The following is a 27126-nucleotide window of genomic DNA, read 5'->3' as shown; positions in this document are numbered from 1 at the left end:
AATAAGTAAATAAAATGAATTTTAAAAGAAAAAAAAAAAGCAGCAGGCTTCTCTGTGCAATGTGACATAAGACAAAAAATAACCAAAACAAGTCTGAAAAAAGAAAAACAAGTCTGCAGTACTGACACCCCAGGACGGCAGGCCTCACTGTACACCTACAGGAACCGTGACGGGTGCTGTGGTGCGGGGACAGACGAAGAGATCAATGTGACAGAACAGAGTCCAAAAACAGACCCACCCACACACAGACAACCGATTCTCTACAAAGATACCGAGTCAGTGAAGAAAAAAGATTACATTTATATAAAATTCTAGAATATGCAAAGCACGCTACAGAAAATCAGGAGCAAGGGAGGGCTGTGGCGGGGGGGATTATGAAGGGGTCCTAAACTTTGGGAGGGTGATAGATATATCCGTTATCTTGAGTGTGCCAAAATTTATCAAATCGTACACTTTAATAAGGACAGTTTATTGTACGTCAGTAACACCAGACTAAAGCTGGAGAAGAAAAAAAAAATAGCAGTTACCAGGCATCAAACGTCACCCTTGACCAAGCAAAATGGGGGGAAAATAAGTAAAATTATTGCTTAGGGCTTATGGGCTAGTCACTGTGCTGGTTGCTTTAACAGTCATCAGCTCACTGAATCAGAGAAAAAAAAATAAAAAAGCCCTGAGAGGCAGATGAAATCTCAATTCTCATAACAACAACAAGAGAGATGCAGTGACTTGCTCTCAGTCCTGGCTCTGACCCTGCCTCTAACTCCTGCAGAAGGCCGAGATGCCACGGCACACGGCACAGGGCAAACATGCGCCGCGATTCCAGCCACAGCTGGCGCACGGCAGTCTTAGGACAGGGCACCGAGTGGCCAGGCTGTGGACAGGCAGCCATGGGCTTTGTGTGTCCAGACTAAACGCAGGTAAGGGAAACTGGTTAATCTACGAGATGGAAAAGCAAAGGCAGAATATCAGCCTCTAAGGACCAATCGTCTCTCTTCTACATCCTAAATTTAAAAGCACTATTGAACTCCAAACCAGAGACTCTATGGAAATTCTGACAATTTCCATGTCATAGCCTTCGAGCAGCTGAACACAAAACTTAAAGGACTGGTAACCTGAGTCCCTGAGTATCCATATTTCATACGCTCAAATCTGAGACAGGTGATTACAGCAAGTCAAGGAAAACTCACAAGACAGCAAGAACGCACCAAACTGCCCCAGAGGCCTGAAGGAGCCCTGCAGGAAGGGACTCTCTGCCAGAGGCTGCTCTGAGCAAAGCATGCAGTCACGATGAAGCCACCGGGGAGGTGTTAAAGGTACAATTCATCATCCAAGTCACACACTCAACTCCCATGCAGCACCACACAGAAGAGGGAAAAAGGAAACACACTCCTCCCACCGTGTATTTTAAGGACTTGGCACCCTAGCTGCCAGTCCCTGTCCACCATGCACGGGGCAGCTGGCAGTGTACACAGTTCCCTGCCAAGCGCTAGGACACTCACTTTCTCTTGATTTTTATAATAATTTTTCTTAATTATTATTATTATTAGTGCTGCATTGAGTTTTCCTTGCTGCGTGCGAGCTTTCTCTAGTTGCGGGGAGCGGGGTCTTCTCTTCGTTGCAGTGTGTGGGCTTCTCATTGCAGTGGCTTCTCTTGTGGAGCACGGGTTCTAGGCGTATGGGCTTCAGTAGTTGTGGCTCACAGGCTCTAGAGCGCAGGCTCAGTAGCTGTGGCGCACTGGCTTAGCTGCTCTGCAGCATGTGGGATCTTCCCAGACCAGGGCTTGAATCCATGTCCCCTGCATTGGCAGGCAGATTCTTCACCACTGCGCCACCAAAGAAGCCCTATCTTGATTTTTTAAACTCTCTGCCAAAAGCCAGCTGAGTGGTAAACTGAAAATAATCAGCACTGTTTCCCACTTACCAGGCGTACGTCATCACTCACAGAAAGACAGACAAATCTCTGTCAAAAAAGAGGCCGGACGACCCAGGCTGAGGCCTCCTCCAGCTGTGCCATCTGCCCAAGCAGGAGTGAGCACGGGGATGGGGACAGAGATGGAAAAAGGCACCTGGTCCAGATCCAACGGCAGGTGTCCCACCTTCTGAGGCTGAAGCTGCCACGTGAACACACCGAGGGCACAGACGCAACAGCTCAGCAGGAAGCCAGAAGGCCATGAGCTCCCGCCTCCACGGCCAAGTCTGAGCACAACACACATTCTTATTTGTGCACAAAAAGGGGGAAGAGGGCAGCAACATCTCCAAGCTGGGTGCAGTATTTAGAAGATGAGGACAATAACGAAAAGAAGAAATCACTTTGGACCCACACAACAAACCCAGCAGTGAAACAAGGAGCCTAACTGACACGCGAAGCGAGTGAGCGGCAAGGCGGGTCCAGACAGCCAGAGTCGACAGGCACGGCAGCTGGCATGGCCAGGAGATGCGGGCACGTGCTCTAGCAGGAACCCACCGTGCTCGCCAAGACAGCTTCATCGGGTGGGAAGACAGCTAAGTAAAGGACATTTACAACACAGGACAATAAACTATGACCAGAGAGGGGAGCAGAGACATCCCCCTGGAGACGGAGGATGAGAATCTAGCCAACAGGGGCCGAGGGCACACCCGACAAAGGAGCAGCCGTGAGATGGAGAAGGCTGCCTGGGGAGCTGAGGCCTGAGGGTGAGCGGGCAGCGCCAGGCACCAGGGAAAGTGGGGAGGAGGGACTCCTGGGCAGGAAGCACCCCATTTAAGACCTGGAAGAGGGCAGTTTCCTTAAGGAAGGGAGTAACAGAGTCAGATCTTCATTTCAGAAAATCACTATGCAAATTGTGTGGAAGTGCCAGTGACTGGTGACAAAAGGGAAAGAAGGACCCACAGTAACAGAGGGACGATGGGGACAGACCTAAGTGGACAGACGGGAAGGAAGGTGTTTACGAGAGAGAACAGGGAGGCTTCAGAGAACGCCCTGCGCCGACCCCAGCTGGAGGAGCGGGAGGTGTGAGAGCCACGGCTGGGCAATCACCCTCCACTGACTCCGGAAAAGGACCAACCACAGCCAGGAGGACAGAGGAGGGTTCAGTCCAGAGCCCCGCCCGGGGTTCCCTGACACACCCCATCACCCACCTGTCTCCACCGGCCCTGCGAGGTGTACACTCGAGCCGCCCAATCCCACGTGTGTCAGCAGGCCCAAGAGGGCGGTGAGAACAGGCACCAAGGCCACAGTCAGATCCAGGGAACCAGAGTTCTCGAAGGCCCCCATCTCAGGGCAAGGCGGCTGGCCTGAGGCTCAAGCTACGGGCTCGGGAGGGGGCTCCAGGGCCAGGAGCCTGCAGGGAGAGGTGGCACAGAAGCAGGGACTTCTCAGACACAGGGAGGGGACCGCTCCCCACACTGCCCGGCCCGTGACCAGGTGAGGCCCAAGCAGAGGACCCCAGATGCCGTGCAGCAAGCAAGCCAGTATCTGCAGCTGCCACCTCCTCACACACACAAATGACCAGGCAGGTGCTGCCAGAAGCGTGCGGGCCTCTCGGACGCTAAGTTCAAGACCAGAACGTCAGAACCAAAAGTATTCTCGACAGCCTGTCATTCAAAGGGAGACCAAGGTCTTTACAACTGACCTCGCAGCTTCCAATGGCGACCATACCGCAAGCTGTGTGTGACGGAACAGAACACTGCTCTCCAGGGGGAAGCAGGCCACCACCCCCAACCACAGAGTGACGCGTGGCGGGCCGAAATATACACACCCGTAGTCCACAGAAACCCCAGTGAACCCAGCTTACATCTCCAGTGTAGCCGCGCTGGCGCTGTCAGGCGGTCTCCCCCACCGCCACCCCCAGCAGCATGTGAGGCCATCCCCACCCTCGCTTCCTGCCCACTGCTGCAGTGGCACAAGGACCTCAGTGAGGGCTCAGCAGGGGAACCTGCACAATTCAGGACAGATGTGAACACTTCTTGTTCAAGAAGTCACTGAATGCTCCCTGGGAGGCAATCTTCCAGGCCAGGCCGAGAGGCTGGAGAGGTCTCGGGCAGCAGGTGGGGTCGCACAGATCGACTCAGGTGGGAAGGAAATCCACGAGCACTGAGCTGAAGAACAACAGCCTCTGGCACTTAAGCTGGAGGGAAAGAAAGTCACGCCATTCTAACCTCCAGAACCTGATGCTCTCATGACCAAGCAAGACAAGAACAGCGGACAATCCAGGGCCTTCCCCGCGGGGCTGCGCCATGGCTGCGGAGAGCCCGTACTGAAGGCCTGGCAACTCAGCACTCGACTAGTACTCACTACCAAGCTGGACTGTTTCCACAGCAACCAGAAAGGAACTCTAAATCAACTGGTTTTACATGGAAATTATTCTCCGTTACAATAAAATATTGCAGTCAGGAAAAGCATTTGGACAAACAACTAGGTAGGCAACATCAATAACATTAATGCTAATTATTTATTCACCATCCGTACAACTTTTCCTTAAATTCTAAAATGCTTTATATTATATTATTCACACCAGAAGTTTGAAAGCCATTTTATGAGCACTAAATATTACCATCAATAAAGCATGCTGGGTCTTCCATCTTTAAATCAGGAAAAAGTGGCAGAAGATATCACAAGAGCAAGTCAACAAGTACAAAAATACAATCAAATCAAAGTTCTGATCTTTGCTCTAATATCTACATCAAGCAAGAAATGCCCTCAGAAGTCTGAAGAAAGACCAGGAACATAAAAACGCTGAGCAACACAAAGATGAAAAGATAGAAACAAGTAAATTCTGAGAACAAAACCACCTTAGCCAAGGCCTTCTCACATCAAAACCACCAAGTTCCAAATCCAACTGAGGCGCATCAACCCATTTTCAAAACCTGGAATCAAATTCAAAAGCCCCTGTCTGCCTTCGACATCCCCAAAGCTACTGCTAACGTGTCACAACCTGAGGAACTCAGCACCGTGGGGACGGTCACGCCGCCCTGGACATAGATCAGAACGCTAGTATTTCACAGGACCCTCTGTTTACTAGGTTGTTCACAGAACAGAAAGTGATTTGTTTTGTAACGATAAAATGATTATTTACACATTAACATGAGGAAGAAATACAAAGCAACACCTAGGCACACCAGGAAAGGGGTCCAGGCCCTGCTGGGCCACGCCTGCCTCCAAGCGGCCCTCCCCACCGTGGCGGCTGATGGGGGACTGGGCTGCCCAGAAAGACGCTTCTCCCCGATCCCCACCTGACTGGGGGTGACCGGTTCTTCCGGAAAGAGGCTCTAGCATCTCGCCTGCCAACAGCACCGTGACCACTGCCAGTCCTCACACAGGCCAGAGAAGAGGCCAGGGCCACCCACAACGCCCTTACCAAAAACAAGGCCCACCACCTCTCTCTGACTGGTATTCCTCCCCCAGACCCACCTGCGCCTCTGGAATCTCCCTGACCCAAAGAGAACAAGGTACCTGCGAGATGCCTTCCCCTTCCTCCTGCCCGACATGCTGGTTTAAAGGTGACTGAATCTGGGAGGGGATGAACCGCACACCACTCACCATGGTTACACGCTCTTTGTGGTCCAAAAGGACTTTCACGATCTGACACATGTGCAGATGCTGCCAGGCGTAACTACAAACTAAAACCATGATGACTTTTAATAAAATTAACTGTCTAACCAGTAACTTTTTCAGCCTTTTCTAGACAGAAAGAGAAATCTCTGTAAGATACAAACACCCACCAAATAGCAGTCCCTCAATGTATGGAAGCTTTCTACCTACTCAGAAAGGCTGGCCATCCTGACCCTCCTCTCAAAAGGTCAGAACTGCGCTGCTTTAAAAACAAATCAAAAGCACTCAGACCTCACTGGTGAGTGTGAGCCAGCACAGTCTCAGCAGAGAGCAACCAAAATGTCAAATGCCCATAACCCTGACCTTGGAATCCTAGGGACGGAACCAACAGATGACACTTACACCAGAAGGATGCACATGGATGTCATTCTGTCACAGTGATATGCTGGAAACAAGAAAACGTCCGTCAGGAACAGGCAGGTTAGCTAAGGTGTGGCACATATGTGTTATGATGATAGAAAAACTTGAAGCAGCTCCCCAAGTATTAACACAGAACAAACTCAAAGAATAAGTGGAAAAAAGCAAAGTACAGAAAAACATATATCTGCCACTCATGTAAACCACTCTGCACAGACTCATACACTTGTATACGCAGGGCCACCCCTACAAGGACACCCAAGGGATGGGAAGGAAGCGGCCTGCAGCTCGGCATGGGGGGCCAGGAGCCAAGGCTTCCCGTGCCAGCCTACAGAGAAAACCACTGTTCTCAGTGGAAAACCAAGCATAAAGACAAAAGCAAAACCAAACTGTGGGAGGATAAAAGAATGTACAGTTTTAGTCATCACAGCAGGATCAATCTACTCCATCACCATGGATCTTAACAGTCCGAGGCAGAGAATTTTTTTTTTCTCCTATTTGACCTGAAAACCCTTGCGAACCTCTACCTGTCCAACTGTTGGAGTTACTTACATGTTCCCTCTAATGACACAGCTGACACACAGCCTGAAGTGTCCCCAGCTCCTCACAGCAGAGCGGGCCTCAAATCCCAGGGAACTGGGGTTTCTCAGGGCATTAGCAGAGCTGGGTGGACACCAAATGTGGGTGCGCACTTCAGAGTCATTCATTCGTTCATTCATTCATTCATTCATTTATGGCTGCGCCGGGTCTTCGTTGCTGCGTGTGGGCTGTCTCTAGTTGCGGCGAGCAGGGGCTACTCTTCGTTGTGGTGCACAGGCTTCTCATTGCGGTGGCTTCTCTTGTTGCGGAGCACGGGCTCTAGGCGCGCGGGCTTCAGTTGTTGTGGCACGTGGGCTCAGTAGTTGTGGCTCACAGGCTCTAGAGCGCAGGCTCAGTAGTTGTGGCGCATGGGCTCCGTTGCTCCACAGCATGTGGGATCTTCCCAGACCAGGTATCAAAGCCATGTCCCCTGCACTGGTGGGCGGATTCTTAACCACTGCGCCACCAGGGAATTCCCCAGAGTCTCTTTGGGCAGACACAACACGCACACACATGGGTGCACAGGCTGGCAACTTGCACCACACGAAGCCAGTCAAACGGGTGCAAGTCTGCCCCCTAAGTGTCTTCCCTAGCCTCCTCCACCACAGACGGGGCAGCAGGTCAGCACAAAGCATGTCGCAGGGTGTGGACGCAACATGACGTGGACAAGCATCACCTACAAAGGGCTTTTGCCAGCAAGGCCCACACACACACAGCACAGTCCCCTGCCAGACTTCCCCGCCTACAAATCATGGGGGCAAAGAGTAATCTACAAACTGCGAAATCATTCTCACACCTAAGCAGATTAACACTTCCCATTACCACCTGACATCTGGTTCACATTTATATGTCCAAGTGTCCCCAAAACACCTTTTTAAATTGAGACGTGACACTCAGCTCGACACGTTTTTTTAAAGCCCTTCTGCCCGCTCCCTCCAAACCAGGATCCAAGCGAGGTTTCCTCACTGCCTGTGCTCACTAACACAGATGCAGGATAAACGTCAGTCAGAACAGCTCACAGACAAAGCCCTGAGTTGGCATTAGTGATGCTGAGTTAGATCACCTGGCTAAGGGGGACCAGCAGGTGTTCCTGCTATACCGACACACGAGTCCTTCCACAACCAAGAAGTCATCGGTGGGGTGACCCTTTGTCAGTACTTTGAACCAAAAATTTTACCCATAGGTAAAAAGGTTTAATCCAACTCTAATCCAGCCTTTCAACCAAACTTCCAGTTAACAGGAAACACAGGACAGAGGAGGAACCAGTTAAGACCCCCGAACCCGGACGAAGCCAGACAACTCAAGAAGGCCCTTCCATCTACGGGTGACTGGTCTCAATTCAGGAAGAAGAAACAAAGGGGGAGGCTGACGCTAAAGACCCAAAGGAAAGGTGCAAACACAGGATGGAGTCTGCCAGGACCTGAGCACGGCCCCGCAGGCTATCCCACGGCGCACGACGCTGCTGCTCGCAGGAGACTGTCATTTTTTGAAGGCGCTCCTGAGGGGGACATGTCAGGAGGCTACATCTTGCTTCCAAATTGTCGGGTAGCACACACACCCACAGATGAAGCAAACAGGGCAAACTTAGCAAGCGCTGAACCCAGATGGTAGCACGTGGGTGATCATGGTGCTCTTCCTGCCTCTCCATAGTTCTGAAAATTGTCATGTTAAAAAACTGGAGGAAAAACTAAAACCTTCATTTTTTGTGCTCAAGTTTGCTGGACTAATAAAAGGTACTTACAAAATCAACTAAAAATACTCTTTATGCTAGGTATTAGGGACTTCCCTGGTGGTCCAGTGGGTAAGAATCCGTGCTCCCAATGCAGGGGATCCGGGTTCGATCCCTGGTTGGGGATCCCACATGCCGCGGGGCAACTAAGCCCGTGTGCCACAACTACTGAGCCCGTGTGCCTCAACTAGAAAGCCCTCATGCCGCGAACTACAGAGCCCACGTGCCCTGGAGCCCACGAGCCACAACTAGAGAGAGAAAACCTACACAGCACAACTAGAGAGAAGTCCACGTGTTGCAACTAGAGAAGCTCGCCGCAACTAGAGAAGCCCGTGCGCCACAATGAAGAGCCTGCACGCTGCAACAAAAGATCTCGCGTGCCACGACGAAGATTCCACATACCGCAACTAAGACCCGACACAGCCAAATAAATAAATACATATGTATTTAAAAAAATAAAAAGACTCTGCGCTTCCAACGCATGGGGCACGGGTTCAATCCCTGGTCAGGGAACTAAGATCCCACATGCCACAGCGTGCCCAAAAAGATTTTTTTTAAAAGGGTAAAATACTTCAAGAAAATAATAATAAAGCAAACATGGCAAAATGCCGACCATTCAACCTGATACACAGGGTGTTCATTTCACCATTCTGTCCTCTTTTCTGCACTTTATAACAAAAAGTCAAAAGCAAGTGTTCCTTTAAAAAAAAAGTGTCACTGGTACAGCTGCTGTGGAAAACACTCTGGCAGTTCCTCAAAAAGTTAAACATAGAATCACCATATGATCCACCAATCCCACTTCTGGGTGTGCACGCAAAAGAACTGGAAGCAGGAACTTGAACAGATATTCGCACACCCATGTTCACAGCAGCATTACAATAGCCAAAACATGGAAACCTAGCCATCCATCAACGGAGAAATGGATAAACAAAGCTTGTTATATACATACAGTTCAGCCTTAACAAGGAAGGAAATAATGCTACAATATGGATGAACCATGAAGACACCACACTAAGCGAAAGAGGCCAGGCACAAAAGGGTAAATATGCAGAGTCCATGTCCAGGGGTCTCTGTGGACAGACGGCTTCTGTGAGGGAAGGTTAGAGTCTGAAACGGAGAGTAGTAATGGTCATTAGAACAGTGTGGATGTAATTAATGCCACTGAACTGGACACTTACAAGTGGTTAAAATGGTCAATGTCATGTTATTTACATTTTATCACAGTAAAAGAAGGATGAGAAAAGTTTAAGAACATATAGATCAAGGTAACACCCCCAGCTCTACACCAAAGAGTGCCTAGAGAGGACTGCAGCTAACTATGAACACATACAAGGCAAACTCAACAGAGTACGCAAGTGCTTCCCAAGCCGCTCCCAGAAAACACGGTTCAGGGCTACAGTACCTAAGACGAGGGTCCCCCCTTTCCCAACGAGCTTGTTTCCACTACGGCTGAAGATGCCTCTTCACTGAATCCACACGCCAGATACAAAGTGTCCTTGATAAGGAGGACCAGGAACGACTGCCTCCAGTCACTGTACCCTGACCTCCCTGGATGTAGGGGGACTGTGGGCACAGAGCCAGAATTCCTTTCTCTCTCCAACTGGCATTTCTTTTCTTTTTCCTTCACCAAGTTTTCAGAACACTGGTGATTGTACATCTTTGAATATGATTAATTGTGCTCCATGGGAAAACAGGTCACAGTAAAATAGTTCTGGAAATATTAAATATGGCTGATATATTTTAAATGTTAAAAAATTAGACCTCGGGACTTCGCTGGTGGTGCAGTGGTTAGGAATCCGCCTGCCAATGTAGGGGACATGGGTTCGAACCCTGGTCTAGGAAGATCCCACATGCTGCGGAGTAACTGGGCCCGTGTGCCACAACTACTGCAGCCCGCACGCCTGGAGCCCGTGCTCTGCAACAAGACAAGCCACCGCAATGAGAAGTCCTCGTACAGCAACGAATACCCAATGTAGCCAAAAATAAATAAATTAAAAAAAAATTAGACCTCATATTTGTCTCTTGGTATGTATTCTTCTATTTCCAATTTATTATGGCTTCAAAAGAATCCAAGGAAAGGGGGGGAAACGGCTTATTACGGGGAGTGCTTGATACGCTGCTTCTGCGTCTTCCTCTTTCGGGGGTAGTTCCTAAGCTAACTTCAGTCTTCATTAAGACACCAAGGACAGAGCACAGCAGCGGCAGCAGCCTGCTTGGCCAGCCTGGATGTGGACTCTGGGGAGCAGCATGTGCGGGGCCCTCAGGGCCGGCAGGTCTCCATGACTTGAGGACCTTATTTTTACGGCCAAGTCTGACAAACCGGAGGGCACATATGAACAATCACCCTAATGCACACTCTGACTGCAAAAATGAAAGAGAGGAATAGACAAAAACTGGAAGATAAGTAAAACCAAAGCTCTAGAGTTGGTTTTTCTTTTGAAATCCCTCACATCTGTCTAAAAAGAAGACATCCTATCCCAAATATCTCAGTAGAAAAGACAGACCCTACACCCTTAACCAACCTGCTGCCTGCATCCCACATGGGAACTCACGGCCTGGCTGCCCCCTGGAAGCAACCTGGATGTCCTGCCCCCACGAGCAGCGAGCAGCATCCCTGCTGACAGGACAGGCACAGCGGCGGGGAGCTGCACCCTGGCCCCCTCCCCTTCCACCGCGGCTGGTGGAGAGTGGCGCTCACGCGCACCCACTCCTGGTAAAGTCTGCCAACAAGCAGCAGCTGCTTCCTACCTTTGTCATCAACAATCCTGGAGGCTTATTGAAAACCCCTTATTATAACTATAACTCTAACCTCAAAGGACCACACCTCAACAGAACGAAACCTTGATTATCCTCAAGTTTTCCAGGATGAGGTAGCCTGGAAAGCTCGACGTGCCTGAACTGAGACGTCCCACACTGACACACTTGAGCCCTCGCATTCAATGACTCCAAGCAGGTAAACATCCCACCACCGGTAACTGCATGGATACCGCGTCCCCCGATCCCCGTGTGTCCCCCACCCAACACTCAGTCCCTGGAGGATCAGTCCTTAAGGGTTTTGGTGTCAGATAACCAACCTCGGGAAAGTGTAGGGTCACTAGAAGGCAGGTTTGCTCCCGCAAGAAACAAATATGACCTGATACAAAAAGTATCTCACTACGGGCTTCCCCTGGTGGCGCAGTGGTTGAGAGTCCGCCTGCCGATGCAGGGGACATGGGTTCGTGCCCTGGTCTGGGAAGATCCCACATGCCGCGGAGCGGCTGGGCCCATGAGCCATGGCTCCTGAGCCTGTGCGTCCGGAGCCTGCGCTCCGCGACGGGAGAGGCCACAGCAGTGAGAGGCACGCATACCGCAAAAAATATATATATATATCTCACTACTCAGAAGTGACTTTTAATGAAACTGAAGGCTATTTAAAGCAGCCTACTTCCCTAGATTAATCAGCACTTGATATTTGCTTTTCTATAAACTCAGTTTATGAACTATTTGTGTTTATCTTTTATCTTTTTAAGTGAATGCAGGTACAGATACACTAACATGCCAGCAACAAGGACTGGGCAGCGGCAGAGTGGTCATGGGGCACCATGGGGACAGTGGGGGCAGCGGAGCGCTGAAGGGCCTCACCCTGTGCAGCAGGTTTCAACGGCACTCCCAGGCTAGATCTTGTAGTGAACTTCTGTATTCTTTTCCCGTTTTACTGAAAAATAATTGACTTCCATCACTGTATAAATTTAAGGTGTATAGCCAGATGGGTGGATTAACATACATTGTGAAATGATTGCCACGGGTTCAGCTGACATCCATCTTCTCATACAGACACAATAAAAACAAAAGGAGAGAAAAGGAATACAGCCTTTCCCCTTTTCATGAGGACTCTTAGGATTTAGTCTCCTACCAACTCTCCTGCAGCCTGTTCAGCAGTGGCAGCTATAGCTACCAAGTGGTGCACCACCCCCCCAGGACTTATTTGTCTTGTAGCTGAAATTTGTACCTTTTGACCACCTTCCTCTAATCCCCCTCTCCTCACTCTCTGCCTCTGGTCTCATCTCTTTTTCTATGACTTTAGTGTTGTTTTGTTTTAGATGCCACATATAAGTAAGATCATACAATGTTTGTCTTTCTCTGACTTACTTCACTTATATAACACCCTCAAGGTTCATCCATGTGGTTGCAAACGGCAAGATTTCCTCCTTTTTTATGGCTGAGTAAGATTCCATTGTATATATGTACCATATTTTCCTTATCCGTTCATCTATCAACGGACATTTACGCTGTTTCTATACCTTAGCTATTGTAAATGATGCTTCCATGAAAATGGAGGTCCACATATCTTTTCAAACTAGTGTTTTCATTTCCTTAAGATAAGTACCCAGGAGTGAAATTGCTGGATCATAGGGCAGTTACTTGATTGACTGATTGACTGATTTAGGTCTTAGTTGCAGCACGCAGCATTTTTTTACTTGCGGCACACAGACTTCTTAGTTGCGGCATGCCTGTGGGATCTAGTTCCCCAACCAGGGATCGAACCCGGGCCACCTGCATTGGGAGCGCAGATTCTTACCCACTGGACCACCAGGCAAGTCCCCATATGGTAGCTCTATTTTTAATTTTTTGAGGAACCTCCATATTGTTTCCGTAGTGGCTGCACCAATTCACATTCCCACCAACAGTGTAGGAGGGTTCCCTTTTCTCCACATCCTCACCAACACTTGTTAGTTGTCTTTTTGATAATAGCCACTCTGACAGGTATGAGATGACATCTCGCTGTGGTTCTGATGTGCATTTCCCTGATGATTAGTGACGACGAGCACCTTTTCATGTTATCTGTTCGTCATTCATTATATTCTTTGGGAAAATGTCTACTCAGGTCCCTTCCCATTTTTTTATTTGGGTTATTTGGCTTTTTGCTATTGAGCTGTATGAGCTCTTTTTTGTATTTTGGATATTAATCAGATACATGGTTTACAAGTATTTTCTCCCAACTCCATAGGTTTTCTGTTCACTTTGGTAATGGTTTTCTTTTGTTAATCGAATTATTAATATAAATTCACTAACATCTAGAATGAACGTGACTTTTACATCCCAAAGAGTAGTTTTCGTTATGTAATCAGTTTGTAACATTTGCAGGAGAGGCCCATGGGCATGAAAGCTACCAGCACCGCCTCACCCACACCATGTTCTACCTACCTGGGCCCCCAGCGCACACGGGCTTCTGGGTGAGAAAACTGGTGTGCTCTCCCCTGTGAAGGGGGCCAGGAGAGCCTTTTCTCCCCCTTGATGCAGTGACAATACCAGGAGACTCTATTCAGCAGACAGTACCAACAATTAACAATGAGGGCTTACTTCTCTGAATGACACGCTAGGCTTCCACGTCAAATTGTGAATTTATTTCAAGGGCAAAAAGCATGTGCGCTGTGTCTCGTCTATGTGACTATCACCTCTAGATCTTATTAGGTGACAAGTTAGTTATAGTTTCAGCCGTAAAGCTACAGTTTAGGAAATGTAGCCACTAACGAAAGATATTACTTATGTGGGAAGTTCAGAAAGTACCCTAGCTTTTGATGAGGACACGGGTCCAACTCCCAAGTGGCTGCCCTGTAAACAGAGGTGTGGCTGGAGCTAAACGCGCAGACACCAGGCCGCGCAGGAAATAAACTCATTAACATTAGTCTGTTTGCTACAAAGCCCTCCGCCTCCTTATAGAGGCCCACAACGCACTTCCAGCCTCCCCTAAGAGGGATGCGGCAGAGCTCGGTCCCCCAGTACTAGATACCTGGCACCCCCGCGGCTGTTATTTACTGCTCTCAGGACTGCAACCTGCAAGCAACTCAGAAAGGGAAGAGTCTGAGAATGAGGGGAGCACAGACTATTTCTCTTCTTAAACCAACAGCCCACTTGCAAACACCTGGAAACGAAGTAGCCTTCGCCTGTTAAACTAAGTTATTTTTACAGAACCCTCTTAGCTCTCAAAAGCATCCCTGGGGCTTCCCTGGTGGCGCAGTGGTTGAGAATCTGCCTGCCAATGCAGGGGACACGGGTTCGAGCCCCGGTCTGGGAAGGTCCCACGTGCCGCGGAGCAGCTGGGCCTCTGAGCCACAATTACTGAGCATGCGCGTCTGGAGCTTGTACTCCGCAACAAGACAGGCCGTGATAGTGAGAGGCCCGCACACCGCGATGAAGAGTGGCCCCCGTTTGCCACAACTAGAGAAAGCCCTTGCACAGAAACTAAGACCCAACACAGCCCTAAATAAATAAACAAATACTTAAAAAAAAAAGCATCCCTGGACAAAGAAACCGTACCAGGCCAGCCTCGGGGAGGGTGAGAAAAGGCCAGAGAGTAGCGCAGCCACTTGAGTCCCTGCCCTATCCCTGATCCCCCATCCCCATGGTAATGGGGCAGCCATCAAACACTGCAGTCAGGGTCACAAAAACAACTATAGCAACTTGTTCTCTCCCTCAGGTGCAGGGCAGTTGTCAGCCAGTAAAATGGTGAAATGCTTTAATGTTACGGAGGGGTGGTAACAAAGGGACTTGGCAGAGCTACGAGTGTTTAAATGAGTGAACGTTCAAAGCCAAGCACCACACAGCCAAGTGGCCCAAAACATCCACTTCTGCTCTCCGTTTATCTCTCCATCTGCAATTAGACTGTATGCAATTTGGGGCCCTGACTGTACTGCTGGCCCAGTAAAGCCTACAGAGACCATCCCCCGCTGAAGGCTCCAGGGCCAGACGCCCTGAGCGTAACTGCTGCCGCCCACAGTCCGACCAAAGGACGAAGTCCTCGTGACACAGCACATGACAAGCATGCAGTGACAGAGCAGGACAGAGGCTCCGTTCTGACGGCCTGAAGCAAACTCCACCGACTCTCACGCAAGCAGACACCGGCACAGCTTCACTGGACAACGAGCTCCAGGCACACAGGGCTGTGCATGTCCTGCCAGGTGCCACTCCTTCCTCAGCCTAGAGCCTAACTTTTTTGTGTGTGTGTGTGGTACACGGGCCTCTCACTGCTGTGGCCTCTCCCGTTGCGGAGCACAGGCTCCGGACGCGCAGGCTCAGTGGCCATGGCTCACGGGCCCAGCCGCCCCACAGCATGTGGGATCTTCCCGGACCAGGGCACGAACCCGTGTGCCCTGCATCGGCAGGCGGACTCTCAACCACTGCGCCACCAGGGAAGCCCGAGCCTAACTTTTAAGATCCGTCTTTCAGGCAAATACTGACTAGGTATCTGATCATACGTGCACAACATATGTGTAGAACTATGGGAACTACAAAACAGACAGCGTGCAAGAGAAGCCTAAGATATCGTGGCCTTTCTCCTCTCCACCCACCCGCCTTCACCGCATGCTGCTTCTCCAGCTTCAAGTTCTCTAGCTCCTCCTACCCAGACTCAGAGCTACTCTCCTTGGCCTGCAGTTTAACTGTCTGGGAATAAGACGTGTAGGAGCCAATCACAGGCTCCTGGGGAGCTGCCCACTCCTCCCTGCAGGGGGCAAGCACCAGAGGCTGGGGCGCCTGGGTCTGTCACAGCTCCACAAGGCAGGAGACCTTTTATATAACTGGCCATCCCTCTCAGCTGACCTTCAAGTATCTACATCAACACTTGTCAGCAGGGACTTCCCAGGTGGCACAGTGGATAGGACCCCACGCTCCCAATGCAGGGGGCCCGGGTTCAATCCCTGGTCAGGGAACTAGATCCCACATGCATGCCGCAACTAACAGTCCGCATGCCAGAGTTGAGAAGCCCGCCTGCCACAACTAAGAACCCCTGGAGCCACAACAGAGGAACCCGCCTGCCACAACTAAGACCTGGTGCAACCAAATAAATAGTCTTCGCATCTTGTCCAGGAAGCCCACTCTCAAGATCCCCAGGTGCTCTGAGAGCGGCCACAATGGGAGGCCCTCCCAGCCTCGCCTCAGGCCAGGCTCTGGCAGACACACTTCGCTCCTCAGTCACTTCCCTGGGACAGCACCTCTGCCAGTCATTTGAACTCAGGCATCATTCCTACAACAAAATCTCAATCCCATCATCCATTTCTACTGCTCATCATACACTTCCCTAGAAAATGGTGTTCCCACTTCCTGTAACAGTTTCCACTGAGACCTTTCTAAACCAGACATCATCCAAAAGCAGAGGATGGCGGGGCTGAAAGAACAGGCCAGAAAACAAGGCAGGGGCCCCTCATGAGCAGTGGCCACCCTGGCTGGCACTCACTCCCTCCACCCAAGCCCTAGACGCCCCCTCTCTCCTGGCAGCTCAGATTCAGGCATCGCCAGGCACTGGCCTTCCGCTGGCACCAGCAGACCCCACGCACGACCTCTGCCATCCCTCAGCAGGCCATGGCCAGGGCCCTCATCCTAAGTCCCACACACTCGGGCTGTACTCCGTTTCCCTGGCTTCATCTGCTACCACCTTCTTTCACGGGCTCCGTGTTCAAACAGGCCAAGCTGACATTCTCACGTTACAACCCGCCCTCCTGGCCCTTGTCCAGAGCCTTCCAGCAGTCTGCCGGCCTGACCCTGCTCTCTGCACACCCACCGACGCCCACCATGCTTCCGGAGAACTTCCTGCATCAACCCCCAGACCCCGAGCCAGAAATGCCCTCGCCCCTGTGTGCAGCTCCTGCCCCACATCTTGCCTTCATCTCTGTGCTTCCCCCACAGTCCTGCACACAGTGAGCAACCAACAAACATCTGACTAAATCAGTGGGATGTGGGAAAAGCTGTCTGTTTAGTCTTAGAAGCCCCTCCCTAAAGCATGTTACGCATTCCAGTTACAAAAAGACACCAAACTGTTCTCCCCGTATACAGCAGGCCACATCCAGGAAAGCACTCAAAGACACCAGAAGTCAGCTACACAACTGCCTATACACAGTTGCTTTACAACTGTGCCAAATGGTTACAAAGACAGGAAAAACAAAGACTGTACTCTTCACAACTGCCAAGGTCATGAAAAACAAGGAAAAGACCGAAAAACTGTTACAGATAGGAGGAGACCAAAGAGACAGGCAACTAAATGCCATGTGTGATCCTGGAGCAGTGAAAGGACATTAGTGGGAAACAAGTGAAATCTAAAAGAATCTGGGATTCAATTAACAGTATAACGCATCAATGCTTATTTTTTTATTTTCAGCCACGTTGGGTCATCGTTGCTGCGTGCGGGCTTCCTCATTGCGGTGGCTTCTCTTGTTGCAGAGCATGGGCTCTAGGTGCATGGGCTTCAGTAGTTGCAGCTCACAGCCTCAGGAGTTGTGGCTCGAGGGCTCTAGAGCGCAGGCTCACTAGTTGTGGCGCAGGGCTTAGTTGCTCGGCAGCATGTGGGATCCTCCCGGACCAGGGCTCAAACCCGTGTCCCCTGCACTGCCAGGCGGATTCTTAACCACTGCGCCACCTGGGAAGTCCTAATGCTAATTTCTTAGTTTTGCCAACCTTACCACTGCTATGTAAGATGTTAACCTTAGAGGACCCTGGGTAGAGAATATAATGGAACTCTCTGTACTACTTTTGCAACTTTGCTGTATATCTAAAATTACTCCAAAATAAAAATTTATTTAAAACAAGACCTTGGGACCTCCCCGGCAGTCCAAAGGTAAAGACTCCACAGTGCCACTTGAGGGGGCGCCGGTTCAATCCTTGGTCGGGGAACTAATATCCCCCATGCCATGTGGTGCAGCCAAAAAAAATTAAATTAAAAATAAAAATTAAAAAGAATAAAATAAAAATTAAAAAATAAAACAAAACCTTGTCCAGGACATGTGTTTCCACACCATATCCACTAGTCCCCTATCAATGCCAAATGATGCTGGCTGACGGACGGCACTGAGCCTCTCCAAGAGCCGAGGCAACTCTGGGGAAGCGAGGCCTAGCGCCAGAGCCTGCTGCACACTGACCCGGCCCAACCTCACGGGTTACGACAGCACCGTGGACTCCCGGTGTGGCTGGCAGAATAACGTCCCCAAGGGGTCCACGTCCTAATCCCTGGAGCCTCTAGATATCTCAGGCTACTCATCAGCAGACGGAGGATGAGTCTGCATCACCCAGATGAACCCCCCATAATCACAAGTGTGTTTAACAGTGGAAGATGGAGGCCGAAGACAGTCAGAAGAGAGCTACGTTCTTAGCTGTACTTTTAAATCTTTAATTTTATATGAAGGTTTATATAACACTAATGAATGTACCCAATAAGGCAATAGAATGAAGACACTGACCTGCGATAAGTTTCAATGAATTATGAAAAGTAACAGTTTAAATAAACGTGCTGTGTTTTAAAAACAAAACAAAACAAAAATCCACCTTGGAAGGTCAGAGAGAGACACAAGGTTGCTGGCTTCAAACATGGAGGAAGGGGCCATGTGAAAAGCCTCCAAAAGATGGACGATGCAAGGAAATGAAGTCTCCATGGAGCCTTCAGAAGGAACCAGCCCTGCTGACACCTTGCCTTCAGCCTAGCACGATCCATGCCAGGCTTCTAAACTTCAGGACTGTAAATAAGAAAAAATCTGTATAGTTGTAAGCCTTTAAATTTCTGGTCATTTGTTACAGCAGCCATAGAAAACAGTGATAGCACTGAAATGTAAAAGCCACAAGGGTTTCTCCAGATTGTGAGAGCACGCCTTCCTCCCAACCTTCACAGCCTCCTGTGGTACCTCTTCAAATCCTCCATCTCCCTTCTGTCTCCCATCTCCCTCTAGACAACATATTTGGAGCCTAGAAGAAAACTATCAAGGCGAGGAAAACGAGATGCTGTGGGTTAAACTCTAAGAGATTCCCTCCCCAGTGTTCTGAAACTTCACTGTGCCCTTTGCTTAAATATCTTTTTTTAAAAACATTAGAGTTATTGCTTAAACAGTCTTCTTTAAAAAGTTAGTCATCTGATGAGAACCCAGGTTCAGCAGAATCAGATCTAATCACTTCACCAAAGAAAAACAAAGTTCACATGTAAATCTCATTAAGGTTATATCTGCTGAAAATTACTTCAGCTGTGAGTGAAAGCACATATCACTCTTCTAAACTTCATACTAAAAGATAAGAGACACAATTCAAAGATCACCTTTCCCAAGTATTTAGGGGAAACTTTTCCCTTAAGAAAACATTCTGAGCTTTAGCATATTTAATATATTAACTTCTAGACTAAAACACTTCAAATTCCAGATGGACTCTTCTCAAAGTAATGGAAATACCTATGTAGGTAAGCTAAAGCTAAACGGAACAAATCATACCCCTCAGCAAAGAAAGAATTCACAAAGTCTATAAATTCTTTGAAATCAGAATCACCAGAGGGCTACAGTTTCAGACCCCCTAAAGACTGGCTTTTCGGGACTTCCCTGGTGGCACAGTAGTTAAGAATCCGCCTGCCAATGCAGGGGACATGGGTTTGGGCCCTGGTCCGGAAAGATCCCACATGCTTCGGAGCAACTAAGCCCGTGCGCCACAACTACCGAATACTGAGCCTGTGCTCTAGAGCCCACGAGCCACAACTACTGAAGCCCACGCGCCTAGAGCCTGTGCTCCACAAGGAGAAGCCATCGCAATGAGAAGCCCGCGCACCGCAATGAAGAGTAGCCCCCGCTCGCTTCAACTAGAGAAAGCCCGTGAGCAGCAACGAAGACCCAATGCAGCCAAAAATAAATAAATAAATAAAGTTGTTTTTTTTTTTTTAAAAAAGACTGGCTTTTCTCCTCTGTAAGCATCCAAAAAGGCAAGATTTCTTACAGCGCTCTGCACATCCTTTAATTAGTCCAGTGTTTTAGTAACTTTTTCTTAAAGTTAATTCCTTCAAGGGTGCTGCTTTGGGGTTTTGTTGTTTTTTTATTTTTACTTCCTGTTTTACAGGATGTAAAACCGCATTCAGAAACATGGTACATACCAGCAAGGCTTAATTTCTAAAGAGTAATAAGGTTCTTCTCTGCTCTTCTCATGCTCTCTATTTTAGATAAGTTTACACAGTACAGCCATAATATTCTCAAGTCTACATTATCACCGAGAATTAAATGAAAGTCTTTTTTATTTTACTGGATATGAATGCAGTTAAAAAAAAAAAAACCCACTATTCCTAACTTTAGCCCAAACCTTATGAACAAAGCACCTTCCTGAAATGTTCTCATTATTTAGAAACGTTCATTATTCCAGGGCATTCGCATTCTGGGTCTGAAGACTGCCACTGGAAGGGGGAGAGGAAGGGACACTTTACTAATGAGCTGAGAAAAGTCTATTTGCTGCATTTTAGATGAAAAGTAATCTCTGATGTCACAAAGTTATTAAGCATTTACAAGTTAAATTTCAATCCCAGCCATTCTTAAAGGTCACTTTTTTTTAAAACAGGTAACTAAAAAAGGGGAGATTTTATGAATTTTATTTAACCTTGACAAAATACTTTTCTTTGACCTAAGTGATCAAAATTGTTTTAAGTTGAGCAAAGGCCAACATTCTTATTTTGTGAAGAGGTGGTGCACACTGGTTTCTTTGCAAGTGGAAAAAGAGCACCTACAGATTTTCAGGATAATAAATAATTCAATGCACAGATGCCAAAGGCAGGACTGGACACGTGGGTCTAGCCCTCAGCCAGCAGCAAGGACACTCTAACTCAGCACTGCTCCCAACGGCCACCTACTTCCATCCTGGCGGTGGAGGGGGCAGCACAGAAGGATTTTCAGTCCTTTCAGTCTTGGAAAAATCTGAGCTGTATTAATAGGCCAGACTTCTTCTATTTTCACATTGAAAACCCACTTAACTCTTTATTCAAAGGACCAGAGTTTGAACTGCAGGATTTCTCAAGTTCTAGAATGATGTCTTTGAATGTTTTCAACAACCACCAATTCCCCTCACCCCTTACCACCTAAAATGTTAAAACCACACAAATCTACTGTTATCTAAACCAAGAACTCAAGACTTTATCACCCAAATTATACCCATGATTAGGCTTTTCAATAACAACCTTTTCCCAAATATGTAAGTTACATTTTTTAAATTTTAGAAAACAGAAACATAAGGGGGGAAAAAATAACACACAACTCCATTTTAGTGTATTCCCCCCAAAGAGATTTTTTTTTCTTCATTAAAATGCCAAAACTAGGGACTTCCCTGGTGGCGCAGTTGTTAAGAATCCGCCTGCCAACGCAGGGGACCCGGGTTCGAGCCCTGGTCCGGGAAGATCCCACATGCCGCGGAGCAACTAAGTCCGTGTGCCACAACTACTGAGCCTGTGCTCTAGAGCCCGCGAGCCACAACTACTGAGCCCATGCACCACAACTACAGAAGCCTGCGTGCCTAGAGTCAGCGCTCCGCAACAAGAGAAACAACCATAAAAAGAAGCCCGCGCACCGCAATAAAGAGTAGCCCCCGCTCTCCCCAACGTAAAGCCCACGCACAGCAACAAAGACCCAATGCAGCCAAAAATAAATAAATGAATTTTTAAAATGCCAAAACTGGGCATGGGTGAGGCAAAAATGTTAAGGGGCCCGCCTCCATTCTGGAGATTTTATATTGCTTTGGCCTTTTTTTTATTACAACCGCTTAGGAAATAAAAAACATAAATCAAAAAATGCTAAACCTTTCAAAAGACTCCACACTGTTCACATGACACGCGGCCAGCAGGTGCCTGAAGTTCTCATCACCATGAGCAGCAGTAGCAAACTACACCTGGCGAGCCTCTGACTGTGGCCCCCACATGGCAGTACTACTAAAGCTGCTTTCACAGAAAGCATTCTTCTTCTTCCACAAAGACAACTGTTACTTTATTTCCTGTTCTGTGCCAATTTTAAAAGTTATGCCCCACACCTTTCGCAAGTAAACTTGTAATAAAAACAAATAGGAAAATGGCTAAAATGTACATAGTGTAATTCCTAGTCAATCAAATAAATGCTCATGATACTAAGTATATCCTTTCAAAATTTCTCAAACACTTCCATACATTGCCTTTAAACAATTCAACAAATACTTCCTGAGCCAATTCTAAGCCCAGGGTCATGCGTAGGTTGGGCCCTGGGTGACAAAGGGACCGTGCCTCTCTTCATTCAGCTTAGAGCCCTGCGATCACACATTTGATCAACTGTGTTGATGTGGGGTGGGGGCGGGGGTGAGGATGTGCAAGGGAGACAATGATGGATATTCAGCAAGACCCTGGTCCATCCAGGCAGAGGGTCACCTAGGAAATGAAAGGCCAACGGAACCAGAGCATGAGAAGTTGAGAGGGCTTGAGTGAAGGACATGGCGGGGGGGGGGGTCACACAATGAGGGTTAGGCCAGTTAATAATCCTTTGGGACACTTTCATAAAAATAATACTTGTAGGGCTTCCCTGGTGGCACAGTGGTTGAGAGTCCGCCTGCCGATGCAGCAGACATGGGTTCGTGCCCCGGTCCGGGAAGACCCCACGTGCCGCGGAACGGCTGGGCCCGTGAGCCATGGCTGCCGAGCCTGCGCTCCGCAACGGGAGAGGCCACAGCAGTGAGAGGCCCGCATACCACAAAAAATAATAATAATAATACTTGTAGTTCTAGCATATATATAAAACACTATTTGGTTGAAAAGTGAATTTAAAGAAAATTTTAAATATGGGGAGGGAGGAGCAGGAGTTAAGAAAAGCACAGAACACTAACAAAAACATACTTACATACACAGCTGAATCTGATTCTGGCTTAAAAGATATCAAGAATAAGATGCATCAAACAACAACAACAAAAAGAACCTCTTAGAAAGAGAAACATCTCTATAAGAATTAACAGAAAAAAAAGAGGAATTAACAGAGAGTTGTTGAAGTGGATCATTTCCTAAGCCTTTTTAAAGAGGCTTTCTATACCGATTATCTCTAACTGCCTGCGTTCCAGGTGCTGGGGATTGACGCCATCTTTCACAGAGTCTAAGATAAAACTGAAAAAGTTGAATTGCACAGAAATTCCATTTGAAATTCAAATTAACAGAACACACATGAAAACATTTCAAGACAGTAACTTTTATTTGCATTCATTCGATTTTTGTACAAAGTTTATCAAACAGGCCAAACTCAGTCCCCACAGAGCACTGACTGAACAGCAATAGTGAACTGACCCAGCACACAGCCAGGCAAGCAGTGCAGCGTCATTCGCACCTATTAACTAGCAAGTATCTTGCTATTCAAGGAAGCTCATCCATTATACTCACATATGAGAGATGAAGGGACTTACATGGACTAATGGACAGATCAAAACACTTATTTTGGCAACAAATGCAGACCGTGCTCTGAACCAGCATTTATCGACGCTCTCTAATTATGTTATTTAGTTGATGATGGGCTCATTGCCATCCTATGCAAAGTAACTCTCCTCTCATATTGGATGAAACGTAACCTTACTGTGTCAAATGTACTTAAAAACTCAAGGCACGCAACGCAACGCCTCTTGAAAAATATTCTCCAGTACAAATAGCACAGCTTCTTTAACTCTATTTGTAGAAAGTTCTACTTGTCACTGTATCAACACTGTAATTAGAGCTAAGATGACAGCCACTAGTCACAAGCAGCCCATCTGGTTTGGAGAGATGAAAGGCCTGCTGTGCAGTGTGATTATCATGGCTGGCCCACAGCACGCCCAGAGGAAAACATCCAACAGTGGCAGCACAAAGGTACAACTGCAAAGGAGGAATTCAAGACTATGTGACACCTTTAAAAACAAACTTCTGGTAAATTTTGTTATGTATATTTTCCCACGATAAAAAAAACCTTTAGAAGAAAAAGATCTTTTCAAAGTTTCAAAGCTGGGTCAAATTTGGCACTATGTGTGGGTAGCTTTTTAACTAACTCAAGAGGCACACACAAAGGACAGAGGAAAATGTCACAGCAACTTGGTCTTTGTTTCCTCCGTTCAGAGAGCCAGCCTATCAAAGGCGAGCCCGCTCCTGAGCGTGACACCGCAGAGGGAGGACAACAGCTGAATGGAGGGCGGGGGATGAAGGGTCACAATCTAAGTTGAGCAAGATGTGTTCCCTTTTTCCTTTCTAACTACAGTTTCAAAGTAATACCAGAGTACTTGTGCAATCGTTCTAAAAAACACAAACAGAACTCCAGGTCTTCCAGGACAGCGACACTGAGTAAGCGCAATCAAGGTCCTAAAGGCATCAAACAGTCTCAGGGTCTCTGATTTAGAACTATCCAAGTTATGCCATTGACTGGGTTTGCACAAACCAAAAATAGTAACTGTTTCAATGGCACTTCTTCTACAAGCAGTATCATCTTACATCTTTTGGCTGAGAGCATTTCATCACCCCCACAATTCAACAACTGCGCGCACTCTCACTGCTCAGTGCAAAAGGAATGTTAAGAACATTGTGCAAATTCACTTCAGAATACTCTCTCACCAGTTAAGAAAGCCTGAAATTTGACTTCTCTGCTGAGAAATCCTGTTCTTGCAAACGAACATAAAACTTCTCATGACCTACAGAAACCATGAAACCTAAGCCTGCTGCATCTGAACTGTTAGAAAGAAAATGGGTTTGAAAGCACGGGGCCCTCTTAGGACAGCTTAATCTCCCAAAGCCTCTTCCAAAACTCTTCGGAAGTTGGGATACAAGACTAGCTTTCACAACACAACAGAAGCAGGAAACCTTGATGGGACACGAGTAAAAGAGCAGGCCTCAAGAAAAATTAAGACTCCCCCCAAAACGGCAGAGATACAAGATTCAACAACACAATCCCTCTTTGAAACGGGACTGAATCCATGTGGCAGGGCCAACCCTACACACACACACACACACACGCACCACACCACACCACACACACACACACACCACACACACGCACGCGCTCTCACAGCTACCGCCCTGCCAGGGGATGATGAAATGAGGAACGGAAATTAACATTTCAGGCAACGTCTCACATTGTTCCTTGAGGCCAAGGGCTGCTGTTGCAGCCGCCGCCGCCGCTTCCCTCCCACCCGCCCCCCAGTCCCGCCTACCCTCCCCCCGAAACACCCCCGCACCGCTGCCCCGCATTCCTGCCCCTCCGCGGGCCCACGCGCCTCCTACGGCCCCAACGCCCCCTCTCCCTCCAGGGCCCCGGCTCGCCCTCCCCCTCCGGCTTGGAGCCCGAAGCCGCCTGCTCCCATTTCAAAACAGCGATAATAATAGGACGCTGGGAATAACAACTACAGCCTACACGGCGAAGGCGCCCCTCCCGCGGGTCAGAGGTCGGCGCCCTGCTCCCCAGGTGCCCGGGGCCCTCCACAGCCCACGGCCGGCCTCTCAAGGCTGCCCGGGCCCCCCAGGCCCGCCCGGAGCCCCCAGCGGCCCGCCGTCTGCCCCTCACTGCTGCCCCGGGACCCCAAGGTCCCCACGCCCACCCGGAGCGCCCCGTCGGCCCCTCCGGCTCCCCAGGCTCACCCAGAACCCACCCTCAGCCCCGTGTCGGCCCCCCAGGCCTGCCCAGAGCCCCCGTCGGCTCCTCAGGGCCCTCGAAGACCCCCGTCGGCCCCCGCCCGTCCAGAGCCCTCCCTCTACCCCTCAAGGCTGTCCCAGGACCCCAGTAGGGCCCTCAGGGTCCGAGGCCCACCCGGAGCCCCCCGTCGGCCCTCTGGGCCTCCCAGGCCCACCCAGAGCCCACCCTCAGCCCCTGTCTGCCCCCCAGTCCAGCCTGAAAGCCCCGTCTGCCCCCGGCCCCCAAGCCCGTCCGAAGCCCGCCGTCGTCCCTCCCGGCTACCACCCAGGCCCTCACGCCCTCAGGCCCACCCGGACCCCCCACACACAAGCCCGCCCGGAGGCCCCGGAGGCCCGTCACGGCTGCCCCGGACCCCGGACCCCAGGCCCGCCGAAGCCCGATGCGCTGCTCCGCCCGGCGCGGAAGGCCTGCAGGCCGCAAGGCCGCCCCGCGCCCCGCGCCCGCCCCAACCACCGCGCGGCCGCGGCTCTCACCGGCTCCGGCTCCGGCTCCGGCTCCGGCCCAGGGCTCAGCGGCGGCGCGCGGGCGAGGCCATGCAGCCCCGGGCCGTCCCCGGCCCGCGGCCCGAGCGGGAAGGCGGCGCGGGCTCCGAGCGCCGGCGCGGCGGGCAGACGCGAGCCCGCCCTCGGGCTGCGCCGCGGCGGTCGGGCGCTCACTGAGGGGGCGTCGGGCCGCGCGCTCGGCCGCGCCTCCCCGCCTGGGGCCCTCGCTCCATCGCGCTCCGGCTCGGGCGGCCTCTGGCTCCGGGACCCGGCGGCGGCTGCGGCGGCGCGGGCCGCATGAGACGTTACCTCCCATTGGCCCGCCGTATCCACCACCACCATTGGCCCGCCGCCGTCGGGTACAGGGCTGCGCACGTCACGGCGTCGGGAAGGAAGTGCGCGCGGGGCCCCGGGGGACGGCGAGATTGACAGCTTCTAGTACAGGCCGGGGCGGGACCAGAAGCACGTCCGGGGACGGATTGGGCAAGGTCTTGCGTCCAGGCGCACGGGACGCTGGGGTAGCGAGCAGCTGGATTGGCTACCTGCGTCGCGGAGGAGGCGGGTCTTTTGTTCTCGGACGTGACGATTGGCCTTCCCAAGTGGCGGAAGCGGCGAGGGGAACGGTCGGGAGCGGGTCTGGGCGGAAGGCGCTGGAAGGCGCGGTGTTGCGGTGCGGCCGCGGCGCCAGCTGGTCCGGAGGCGCGCCTGCGAGGACAGGGCCCGGGGTTGGGGCCTTCTGTGCTCTGTCCGCTCACAGCGAATCCGTCCTGCGTTGGCTGCACCTGCCGCTGTCCAAGGGGTGCTGGACCAACCGTCCGCCAACCGAGTCAGCTCTCAGACTTGCTTCCTTACAGGAAACTAAGATCTGCAAGCCGCGCGGCGCGGCCTAAAAAACAAAAAGAAAAACACTGACCTCAACCAAATGGAGAATTGAAAGTAGGAAATACGAATAAGGAGGCAATTTGCCTTGAAATAATCTGAAAACATTCT

At 49.8% G+C, this 27126-nt stretch overlaps 1 protein-coding gene across 9 annotated transcripts in view; it reads right to left on the bottom strand.

Moving 5' to 3' along the window:
• The window catches only part of ANKRD11 (ankyrin repeat domain containing 11), a 167692-nt gene extending 141265 nt beyond the window's left edge, over positions 1-26427 (bottom strand). For 8 of the 9 annotated variants that reach the window (XM_081216664.1, XM_081216667.1, XM_081216663.1 and 5 more), the window contains exon 1: positions 26128-26426. The gene's annotated coding sequence lies outside the window, so the exon portion shown is untranslated. Of the gene's footprint in view, positions 1-26127 lie in introns of all 9 variants that reach the window. The other variant, XM_081216666.1, reaches the window with a different exon arrangement.
• Between the last annotated feature and the right edge of the window lie 699 nt (positions 26428-27126).

The sequence above is a fragment of the Mesoplodon bidens genome (genome assembly GCF_964165515.1).
Source record: "Mesoplodon bidens genome assembly, chromosome: 18".
NCBI classification, from domain to species: Eukaryota; Metazoa; Chordata; class Mammalia; order Artiodactyla; family Ziphiidae; genus Mesoplodon; species Mesoplodon bidens.
Note: the sequence above shows the minus strand (reverse complement) of the source record. Positions and strands in the feature narration are given on the sequence as shown.